Source organism: Sinohyriopsis cumingii, chromosome 1 (genome assembly GCF_028554795.1).
Source record: "Sinohyriopsis cumingii isolate HCF-2022 chromosome 1, ASM2855479v2, whole genome shotgun sequence".
In the NCBI taxonomy this organism is placed as follows: Eukaryota; Metazoa; Mollusca; class Bivalvia; order Unionida; family Unionidae; genus Sinohyriopsis; species Sinohyriopsis cumingii.
Window position 1 is genome coordinate 182,117,400 of NC_142961.1, and position 12,314 is coordinate 182,129,713.

The following is a 12,314-nucleotide window of genomic DNA, read 5'->3' on the forward strand; positions in this document are numbered from 1 at the left end:
CTCCTGACCAGAAGAGATTGTGCAGTCATTTATATATGCCATAGGATCTTAAGTTTGGTAGTGTTTGTTGTCTTTGTTGGCTAGATGCTTCCCAGATCCAGTCCTTAGTACATGAGCCCTCACCAGTACAGTATAGTTGCAGGACATATCAATCAGATGCTTGCTGCACAGTGGGACAGAATCTCTTTTGTGAAGTTCCTCCCTCACTTAGGGTTCCGACAACTCTACATGGGCCTAGATGGATTATACCTGCTGCCACAAGGGAGTTGATGGCTATACACCAGGATTTTATCATCTGTTTGCTGGCTTGTCATTACCACGAAACAGAAGTGATTGTTATTAATTGTACAGTGTGACCTCAGTATAGCTCGCACTGTTATAACATGAATTTGGATATAACACTGGTTGTGTGTCTCCCAGATTTCATGTACATGTATTTTTCTTTCACATGAAAAAAATATGTATTGTTTCTTCTTAAAAAAACAAAAAATAATGTGTAAAAAGTTTATTCAAGGATTGCACTGGGTTTGACCAATATCACAAACTAGGATTCTTTTCCTAATTGGCTAAAAAATATACCATCTCGCAATTTTTTTTGTGGCAACATTGTTGGCTGTTTAAAATTGTATATATAGTATTGGGTTTGGAGTGGAGAAATTCAAAGGCACCATGAAAGGAATTCTCCAACTTGTATTTAAAATGCACTGGAATCTATTGTTACATAAACAAATCCTTTATTCATACTGACAAACCATCTTGATAGTGAATTGTTGTATCATAATCCATATATGCTGACATCTGGCCTGAATACTGCATACCTTGATACACTCAAATAGTCATGCTACTGGACTAGCTACAATTGAACAATCTCTGAAAGCAAGGAACAGAAATGGTACAATCAACCAAATGATGGCTAATTCTTTCTCTTTTTTAAATTTACCCAGAAAAAAGGGTTCAAAAATATTTTTAGAATGATGTATGTATAGGAAGAACAAGATGGAAAGAAATAATTTGTAGCTGAAAGAAAGAAGTACAGGCTATGATTTTACAAACATATTAGACAAAAAGAAAAGACCAATCATGGGTGAGGTTTTAAATCTAGTTACAGGAAAAGGAGTATTTTATGCACAACAATAAATACAGAATTGTACGCTTGAAGATGTAATACATGAGTTGTAAGAAACTATAGGGCACATGAATATATGCATTAATTCTATCTCTCACTTTCTGTCAAACAAGCCACTATTCATTATTACCAATATTCTACAACATCAAAATCATGACTAAAATAACATCAATACTTAATTAAAATATTTCAAAATATTATGATCTTTGTGGGGGCTACTCATGGGCTAGAATCTGTATGTACATGACTGATTCCCAATCAGTGCTCGGCTGATCCCAGCATTACAATGTATTCTGGCTGATTCCAGCTCAAGTAGAATTGGCACCATGCTCATCCCAGCTCAAGTAAAATCTGTGCTAGGTTGATCCCAGCATTTGAGTGTATTCTGGGCTGATCCCAGCATAAGGTACACTATGCTCTAAGCTGATCCCAGTATAATATGATTCTGGTGGGCTGTTCCCGTCTTCAGATAAATCTATGCTAGGCTGATCCCAGCATTAAAGTCTATTCTGGGCTGATCCCAGCTTTCAAGTGTATTCTGGGCTGATCCCAGCTTAAGTAGACTAAGTGCTAGGCTGATCCCATCTTAACTAAATCTATGCTAGGCTGATCCCCACTTAAGAGTGTAGTCTGGGTTGATCCCAGATTAGTGGAATTGAACTAGGCTGATCCTTACATGAAAAAAGTATTCTTAGTTTTTTCTATTTAAACTGTAAAAGAAATGTATGACCTTTAAGTTATTGGTATCTGATTGGGGGAAAAATGCCACACCCTAGCCCATGTCAGCCTCATGAAAAAGTATTGAAACCAAAAGCATGAACAATCTAAGGGCACAAACCACTATGTAGACATCAATGGATGGTGACTGGGGGTGGGGGGTGGGGGCAGCTCTGTACCTTTAAAAAGCCAGAGAAGTGACTGATCACTTGGTACTCTACATGTCTTTAAAAAAGACATTTGTCTATAGTTATTTTAATTTTAAAAAACATTACAATTTTGGAATTTTATTTTAAATCATTTTATTCTATAGTTTGGGATTGATTGATTAATTGATTGATTGATTGATTCTTGATTGTAGTTTTATGGCGCACCAGCACTGTAAGGCTATTTAGCGCCATAGAAAAGGTTATACATAAGTTTATTTACAGTTGATAAAAGGTTTATTATCGACCAGCGATAATAAAATGAAACAGTTAAAAGCAAAACGATTTGATGGTTAGGGTCATATATAAAGCAGATCAACGGAGATTGTAAATAGTGTTTGTCAATGAATATTTAGATGGCACTTAGTATGAACGACGCTATGTACATTACATAAAAATACTCAAAGTATTAGCATAAAAGCTTCATCTTAGAATAAATGTTGAATTTTAAAATGCAAGAGACCTTTATTGTATCAAAAACTTCCTTCATGTGATGACCATTGTAGTGACGATCGCGTACAGGTTGGAGATCAGAACATTCTATCATAAAGTACTCAGCAGTGAATGGTTCATTGCAAGAAATGCACTCTGGTGGGTCTTCGCCATTTAGCATGTAGGAGTGGGTTATATTAGCACGACCAATTCTAATTTTTGCAATAACTACCTCGTCCCTCCGTTTGGTTATGTAGGAATTAGTCCAATTTCTTAGGTTGGCTTAATCACATAGAGTTTGTTATTTAATGATGCCTACCACTTGAAGACTTTAATGATGCCTACCACTTGAAGACTTTTTAATACCAGGTTTAAAATCAGCGTATGGTAAACTCGGGTGGTTCTTGGGATAAGGCCATTTTAGCAGCGCGATCTGCTTTTTCATTACCTTTAATACCAATTAATTAATAATAATCGATTTTTAGAACATTCTAAAAGGTTTTAGAAACAAAAACAACAGCAACAAAAGCATTAAATACGTTCCTGTATGTGTGCCTCGTAACCAATAAACTAAAACCTTATAGTGTCAACAGGTTATTGTAACTTTGTGTCATTGATTATAAAATGACTGAAGATAAATCCCAAGCAAAGTGTACACATACCATTGTGAAGAAGAATATTCTTGTAGGTTTTACGTAGTGTAAGTTTAGTTTCAAAGTTTTCGTCTAGCCAAAAATCTTTTTCCTCACTTACTCCAGATTTCTGCGTATTTTGTTCATTATGCATGAGAGGGGAGGGGAAACGGAAAACAAAAAAGGATTGCGATGAAATTGTGTACCATTTTAATTTCGTTTAGAAAACTTTGATTATTAATATTTTTTATCTTTATTTTCATACGTTACTAATGATTCATGAGTGGAAATTCATCATTGATCTATAAGGTCTAGAATCGACAGAACACAGTTGTAAGAATGTTTATATATACGTATTATTGCGCCATGGGTGGATTACTATATATATATATATATATATATATATATATATATATATATATATATATATAAACCCACACACACACCACTGTCAGGCTTTTCTGCTCATCTAAGGTTTCCGTCCCCAATATCGGCGTAATACGCATACCGATTTCGACCGATTGACGAAAATAAAATTTTGCAATGCTTATTATTTGAAAAGCGGTATTTGCCACCAGAACATTTTTTTTCTTCAAAATAATACTAATTTTTGACACACGGGATACTAACCCTGTTCTTTTTATGACTCGCGATATGGTGGCCTATTCCCCGCATGGCTTTGAAAAGACGTATTGTTAATGCATCGGGCTATGGAAATGAAACACGTTTCTTTGGACATATCTGTCAGCATTTCAGCCGAGGAACTAGATCAGGTTTATTGCTGGTTTTACAAAATTCAACGCAAAAATGCCACTAAATGGCAAGAGATATTACGCAAACTAATCCGAGATGTAAAAAGACTAGTGAAAGTTCAACATTTTATAAACGAATAAGTTATTAAGTTGAAGAGGAACAAACAATGAATAATAGGATGTAATGTATTTTAAAAGGTCTCGTTTATGGGGAAAAAAATTACTGAAGAATTTAGAAACAGACTCTAAACCCGGGATCTACTTGATGAACCGTTCGAGCGGCAAATTGACAAGCTGGATAGCAGACGATAAAATAGACGTGGGACAACTTCATTCAAAATTAGAAAAGTGGATTAAGATGCAGTGTTGTTCTAAGGTAAACTTTTCTGTCTTGTAAATAATGTCTGTATTTGTATGATTCTAAAAGAGAAATATTTAATATGATTTCCTGGATTACAAGTTCAAGACGGTCATGGAGTGGATCTTCATGTTAACATTTAGAAATCACATTTTCATATGTATTTAGAATTGAGATGTGGGCTATTTTTGTAGAATTTATGGATATCACTGTCCTTAATTAAATGACGATCGCTCTTTCCTGATACAAATTGGTCAAAAAAACAACACGTGATCCGATGTTTACAGAAATGTTGTATCGTTGCGCAGAATAGACCGATATGGTGGTATATATATTATGTTCTGACATTTTCATTGTTTGTAAATCTCCAAGCAGTAAGCGCCTTGTTTTGGAATTGCGAGATAACCCAACAAGGGTTATGTTTTAGGTATTGTAAAACTGGTCCATTGAACAGACGACGAGTTCGTGTGTGTGATAGATATCACTATCCTTAATTAAATGACGATCGCTCTTTCTTGATACAAACTGGTAAAAAAAAACAACACCTGATCGATGTTTACAAAAATGTCGTATAGTTGCCCAGAATTACCGGTCGCGCAGACTAGGTCGACACGGTGGTATATATATATATATATATATATATATATATATATATATATATATATATATATATATATATATATATATATATATATATATATATATGCCTTTCCGAGAAAAAGTGCTCTGATTACTGTTAAGAGCACGTTCTGTTATCATGACAGTGAGATCTTAACAAAGACGTCTCTAACTTAATGCTCAACCTTGACGTTTATATGCCAAAATCACTCACATTGTTTTAATGAGTGGATTCTCTTCTGGGTACTGACCTGGCTGAATTCAAACAGATTTAAACCATTAGCCAGGACCTTGCTGAAACTAATGTCATACAAAATCTATTTTCTGATCGTGTTTCGGCATCAAGATCATTGAATTACATGCCTCTATGTTGATCCATCCTACCTTTGATCAGAAATCTCGGAGGTCCTTGTGAAAATTGGTTGCCGTCGGTGGGCAATCAGAATTCATAGTACAATATCTTTCTTGTATTGAAATAACCTATCCCGGTACGTACGCTGGGATTTTATCTGAGCGGACTAAGTCAGTATGTGGAGCTTAAAGTTCACCTCTTTCTCCCAGTTAAACAATGAAAAGGCGACATAAGCGGGTAATATGCACGGCATACTCTGACATATCACTTGAACAGAGTAGCCTCGTGAAGATTTCTGCTCATTAGATACAAACAATCTCTCTGAGCCTTGCCTTGATGGTCATACCTCTATCAAATATATCGTCTAGGATATCGGTTGACTTGCACAGTCGACCTTCTCCAGTTTTATCTACGAGACTTGGCTCCACTGCAACAACTCTGATTCTGGTAGACCCCGACGGCACGATTTACCCAAATACTGCTCAAATACACCCAAATACTGCCCAGATATACCCAAATACTGTCCAGAAACAAGCACATGATACATTTACAACTAAAGAGATTTTAAATTCATTGCAAAGTTAAGTTCTGGATTACACCTTCGACATTTAGATACAATTAGCTATTGTGTGGTCAAATTTTGTCTTTTGGTAATTTGCTGTTTATTTCTCTTAGAAAAGATATATACTCTGATGATCAATATATATACCAAATACTTCTGAAGACCTCCCAAATATATATATTTAAATGCTACTAAAACATGCCGATACCATCAAAATGCTCTCAAATATATATAAATATACCTAAATGTACTCGGATGTTTCTATTCTATCTCACAACTTCCGTCTTTATTTTCATAGGCCTGATAATTATTTCTTTATTCGCGTTAATTCAAGTTGTATTTTCTGCAGCTGAGTTCGTTCGGCAGTTTGTTTCGTTCTATTTTATGCAATCTCCGACAATTTAAATAATTATCTGATAATTGACAGTCATGGGCTGAATTAATGACATCAACCTTGGTTCTTTCGAGTTCTCTGTCGCAACGGATAAGCAATTGTATTGTGAAAGGCACAATACTGTACTGCGCCTTTTTGGTAACTTTTGACGCTGTAAAAGTGACAACATTCATATACGGGTGTAAGTGTAAAGTCAAATTAGAATTAAAATAATGTTATGTTTTATCTTTTATTAAAGTGGCGAAAATACATTAAAACAGCAGTTATTTCCTAAATACAGATGCATCTGTCATACAACTAGCAATAAAAGCCGTTACAACCTTATATACTTTATTTCACAATGCATTAATTAATTATGTACATGTGCATGTTACAAAATGTTTATTAACGGTGCTTTATATCTGTTGCCCGTTCAGCTCTTGGTCTTTTCCGTTGTCCCGGTTTTCGTCCGGCAGTTTGTTTCGGTCGCTTGCACTTGTATGTTCCATCTGATGAATGGACATAGCTGGACTCAGCTACTGTGGCGATCGGAGCAGCAAGAAATTTCTTGAAAATTTTTTCTTTCTCCGTTACACTCTTTGAGTACCAGGCTTGTTTGTCCAAAAGAAAAGAAAAAGACTGACCAAAAACCCTGTAGTTGCCAGCACCATACAAAGCTCGACGTAGGTATATGATCTGCATTTTTGTAACGGAAGATAATCTGTCTACAAGTTCTGGGAGCTTTAGCTGTTTCCAATCAGTGGCTTGTTTTAAGCGATTGTTTAGGGACTCTGCATTGTTATTGGTCCATAACTTAGAAATGATATTTGCTTTTAATGGTTGGTAAACATGTTTTAAAATTTTACCTTTGAAATGTGTTTCATAGTAAGTTTTAAATCTCGGATATTTATCGAAATAGACAGAGAGGTTGTCTTCTGGCTCTGAAAACTCGAGAGTAGTGAAGTGGGCCACCCTAGGGACAATGGGAATTACCATTAAAAACACCCCTGGGCCACTCTGGGGACTATGTAAATTTAACATGGAGAAAAACCCTGGGCCACTCTAGGGACAATGGGAATTTAACATGGGGAATAGAGTTTGGGCTTGTCTAGGGACAAGGGGAATTTAACATGGAAGAAAAAAACTACTTTATGGACAAGCGGAATTTAACATGGGATTTTTTTTTTCAAAAAAATTTTTAAAATAAAAATTTTTTTTTAAAAAAGGGGTAGGCAATTGAAAGTCATTCTCTTTTCGAGAAATATGGGTGGCCCTGAAAAGGGCCTTTGGGTTTATGTTAATGTATCCATTAACATAAAGGGCATCTGCGGCATCTTCTTGTCCTCAAGCTGCGTCTTACTCAAGGGCCATAAATCAGTGTCCTCTTGAGGCAACCTTGTCTTTCTACGTACACTCTTCGTATCCACAGACTGGTGTCTGACTTGTCGACAACGGTCCACTTGGACCGGACATACATGAGCATGTCCGTCCTCAACATCACTTAAGACACAAGGGTGGATGATTCGACTGTGGTCCACATCTTGAAGCGACGAGAACAGGTGAATCAATGCAGTGAACTGCGCTTATTTATAGGTAGAGGAAGGATTGAAACGGATTGAGTTCATTCACCAATCCGAACACGCGTTACAAAATTCAGTCAGCCCGCATCCAATCCGAAGAGAGCAGTCTGTGACGTCACGTGGTCTATATCGATTCGCTAGCGCTTGTGTACAGTCAATCTATGTGACAGTGATTCAACATGACGGAAACTCAGAAAACGATTCATTGGGGTGCACCAGCAGGGGAGACTGCCCAAGGGAACCCGGACTTACTTTCAGAAGAGGTAAATTGGGATTTTGTAGATTTTCTTACCTCGCAAGAATTTGTTCCGGAACCTTCGTTACCTTCTTCATTACCGCAAGTGGAGAATTTTAGACAGAGACAGAAAGAAGAATTGGAGAAATTTATACAACGACAAAAGGAAGCGGAACAAGCTTTTCTCCTACAGCAGAAGCAAGAAGAAGAGGTAAGAAAAAAACAACAGCAACAACAGCAAGAAGAAGTAGCAGCAAAGAAACAAGAGGGTGAAAATCAAACGGTCACTGTACTGTTGGACATTTTAGCGGAGTTAAGAAGTCTGAAACAAATGTATCAGACTTCTTTATTACGACCGAAGAGAATACGACCTTCCCGAGCTAAACACGTTAACCCTGTGACTAAGCCTACCGTACCACCCTTAGTGATTTCAACCCAATCATCATCAACATTACGCAGTCCAGAAGTAGGCCTTGGCCGTGGCAAAGGCTTAAGGCAGTTAAAGTTGATTGCTTAAACTCACCCCTACACCAAAAAGGCTCTTTTCAGGGCCACCCACATTTCTCGAAAAGAGATAGCCTTTCAATTTGCCAATAACTCAAAAAAAACCCCACAAAAAACAACCCATTTTACCCCCTTTAGTACGTGTCTGTGTATGAGTGCGTGAGTGTACGTTCTTATTTTAAAATCAAAACTCAAAGACACTTACCTTATATAATTAATTTATTCTTTTATCCATTCTTACAATCCAATTCACAATTCACAACAGAGCACTTTAATATAAAGTTCATTGACTTCTTCTGTCTCCTTGTTTAGTCTCTCTGTTTTTTGAATTTCTTCACCGTCTTTTCCTCTTCTTTCTCCTCATTTTCTTCCCTTCTTCTTTTCTTCTCCTGTTTCTTTTTCTTTGCCTCTTGTAAATAGAATTGTCTTCTTTCTTCCTCTTCTTCCTCTGAAGAATCCCTCTCTTCCTCTGAAGAATCCCTCTCTTCTTCTGAAGAATCCCTCTTTTCTTCTGACTCCTGTTGTTTCTTTTTTGGGCAATCTGGAGACCAATGTCCTTTTTCTTGACAATAATAACAGGTATCTTGACTTTTGTCTTTTCTAGCCCCTGTTTTTTTTTTGACGGTCTGGACACTCTGAAGACCAATGCCCTTTCTTCTGACAGATATAGCAAGTATCTTGACTTTTATCTCGAAAGGAAGGAGAGTAGTCCGTGGGCTGGTCTGAAGATAATTTTCTAATGACCCCTCGCAAAGCTCTGATGAAACGTTCGATTTGGTTAGTCTCTTCCATCGTTGTGCTCGGTTTGAGAGTGAAATGAATAGTGAAAGGACAAGACACACACCCTTTTATATACGCTGGTCTGCCAGGACTATAAATTAGTCCATAGTGTTTAAACTTGAGTCATTTGACGTTTTGCACTCAAGATGAAACGATCCTATTCATCTGAGAAGAAAGAAGAAGAAAGTAAGAGGCAGAAACGTGATCTATCGCCTCTTACCAGGGCTGAAATCTTGGCACAAATTCATGCCAGTCATTTTGAAGAGGACATGAGTGAACCAGAATCCGAACCCTCTAAACCAAGTTCACCACCCTTAGTCAACCCTGAAAAATACTATTCCATTCGAGAGACGGAAAAGCGCTCCTCTAGAAAATTTAGAACCACGGCTTACAAATACACAGTGAAGTTTAAAGATTTCAAGGCTGAAGTGCCTTTAGAGAAAGCAGAAGTGTTTATCACTGGGGTGTGGGATTCTTTGCTCACCACACTCAAGCGACAATGTCAACCCAAAGAAGACGATCGCTTGAGAGATTCCATACAACACGACGGTTTGAAATCCCCTGTTTGGATCGAGTTTAGCACCCCTGCAGAATTGACCGCTTCCAAAGTCATGGACAAAATTCAACACGTACAACAATCTAATGACCAGTTTGACATCACCGGTGGAAAAGCCACATTGGACATGACCCACGTCTCTCCTCCTCAAGGGACTGGACGCAAAAAGATGTTATTGGTGGACGACCTTCGCAACACCAAAACAAGTCTCGTCCGAATTAACAACCCTCAAGACCAGATGTGTTTAGCCCGTGCCATCGTGGTGGGACGAACCTATGCCAACAAGAACGACACGGTAGAATGGAAAAGAACCTGGGAGAACATTCGAAAATCGAACCGAGCCAAACAACGAAACGAAGCAGAACTCCTGTTACAACAAGCCGGACTGTCCAAAGACACACCCTGTGGCATTCCTGAGATGCAAAAATTGCAAGATGCCCTAGCTCCACGATACACCTTGAAAGTGCACCCTCAAGAAATGCGTGGGTCTCTGTTGTTTCGAGGCCAAGATTTTAAGGACGGAAAATACATTCATGTCTATTATCACGATGACCATTTCGATACCATTACCAGTATCACTGGATTCCTGGGATACAGATATTACTGTGAGAAATGTGATTATGGTTTTAATAATCGAGAGCAACACATGCACTCTGGATGGAAATGCTCAGGATGTTTGGCCTCTCCACCCTGTCTGAGCGAAGAACCAGTGCCTTGTTCAGCTTGTCTGCGCACGTTTCTCAGCCCTACCTGTTACCAACAACATTTGAAGACGCAAGGTTCACAGAAGAAATGTGCTTGTCAACTGCTGAGATTGTGCCCTACGTGTGGACAAGGCATACTTACCAATAATGCCAAGGCACACGTATGTCGAGGAAAGAAAAATGTCACATTTGTCACCACATCGTGGACTTGGAACACCAATGCTACGTGCAAAAATACCAACCCCCACCAGAGAAAGAGGACGGTCACAAGAAGAAAGGCAATTTCATATTTTTTGATTTCGAATGCATGCAAGAGACCGGCATTCACATTTCTAATTTCTGCGTGGCTCATCGAGCGTGCGAGAAGTGCATTCAAGAACCTATCTTCAGTCATTGCCCTCACTGCAGCAAGATTCCCGGAGGACGTGAAAAAATCTTTCGGGGACCGAACACGTTAGCCGATTTTGCCCAATGGGTCTTAGACTCCATCGACAAGACGTGGAGCCAAGAGGACATCGAACGTTACGGAGATTGTCATCGTCATGCCACGGTGATGGCTCACAATTTCTCCGGATACGATGGACAGTTTCTTTTGAGATACTATACGGAACATGGTACCGACCGTCCTAAAGTGACTTTGAACGGAGCCAAAATCATTTTCATGCAAGTGGGACAAGTACAGTTTAAAGATTCGATGAGCTATTTGGCCATGCCTTTGAGCCGAATGCCTAAAACGTTTGGAATGACAGAAATGGCTAAAGGGTACTTTCCACACTTTTTCAATACGGAAGCCAATCAACACGCCGTTCTACCCCATTTACCTGAGGCTCACTATTACGACCCCGACAACATGCGTACCGAACAACGAGAAGCTTTCTACGCTTGGTACCAGGCTCACGCCTCGGACCCTTTCGACTTTCAGGAAGAAATGCTAAAGTATTGTCGTTCCGACGTGGACATTTTACGGCGTTGCTGTGGAAAATTTCGAGAACTGTTCATGGAACACGGAGGGGTCGATCCTTTGAAAGAAGCTTGCACCATTGCCAAAGCGTGTTCCTTAGTATATCGACAACGATTCATGCCTGAAAACACCGTGGCTGTCATCAGCCCTCAAATGACCCACTATGTCAAACGTCAATACTCGGTCAAAGCCCTACGTTGGTTACATTACTTGTGCGACAAGGAAGACAAGTGGATTCAGCATGCTCGCAACGGAGGGGGTGAAAAGACCATCGGAACGTATTCGGTCGATGGCTGGGACTTAGAAAACCCCAAGATCGTGTACGAATTTAACGGTTGCTTATTTCACGTATGTCTCGTCTGTTACCCTGACCGTGGCACTAAAAATCAGTTTTTTGCAACGAACCATGGAAGACTTGTACCAGGACACTTGTCAGCGACGCCTAAAGTTAGAACAGCAAGGATACCAAGTGGTGGAAATGTGGGAACACGAGTACGATCACCGTATGAAAACCGATCCCGAGTTTAAACGCCTCGTGGAAAGTTACCAGTTCATGGACCCGCTGAACTCGAGGGATAGTTTGTACAGAGGAAGGACCAATGCCACCTGTTTGCTGTACCAAGCCGACGAAGAGAAAGGAGAAGAAATCAAATACTATGACGTGTGTTCGCTGTATCCCTACGTGTGCAAATATTGTCGCTTTCCTGTAGGGCACCCGCAATTATTCACGGAACACATCGACCTGAAAAACATTCGACAATACGAAGGCTTGATCAAGTGTAAAGTTTTGCCTCCCACGGACTTGTACCATCCCGTCTTACCTCACCATTGTAAAGGCAAACTGATGTTCCCATTGTGCCGTACTT